Here is a 287-nt window from a genome sequence, read left to right as displayed (position 1 = left end):
AGAGGCAGACGGCGATGGGGGTAGCGGTGGACACACCCGCCCCCCCAGTGCTAAAGTTAACTCTTCGGGGGACACCACGGGACACCTCCTAGGCAGTTCTTGTGGTCGTGGAAAGGGTACCTCATCCACCTCCATTTTTTCTGGATCTGGCGCGGGCTGCAGAGCCTGTAACTCCATCTCCGGGGTTGCAGAAGGTAGGGACGGTATAACTGGGTCTACTCCCCCCAAAGAATTCTTGTGCGTATGTTGGAAAGGCAGCCGCAGGACTGCCTGGCTCTAGACAGGCT

At 58.2% G+C, this 287-nt stretch overlaps 2 long non-coding RNA genes across 2 annotated transcripts in view; one reads left to right on the top strand and one right to left on the bottom strand.

Moving 5' to 3' along the window:
- LOC108448777 overlaps positions 1–287 on the top strand; it is a 7338-nt gene that overhangs the window by 6042 nt on the left and 1009 nt on the right. The gene's annotated exons all lie outside the window — the stretch shown is intronic.
- LOC108448776 overlaps positions 1–287 on the bottom strand; it is a 38479-nt gene that overhangs the window by 37261 nt on the left and 931 nt on the right. The window lies entirely within an intron of this gene.

The sequence above is a fragment of the Corvus brachyrhynchos genome, unplaced genomic scaffold (assembly GCF_000691975.1).
Source record: "Corvus brachyrhynchos isolate BGI_N302 unplaced genomic scaffold, ASM69197v1 scaffold428, whole genome shotgun sequence".
Lineage (NCBI taxonomy): Eukaryota > Metazoa > Chordata > Aves > Passeriformes > Corvidae > Corvus > Corvus brachyrhynchos.
This window is presented reverse-complemented; position numbering and strand designations above follow the sequence as displayed.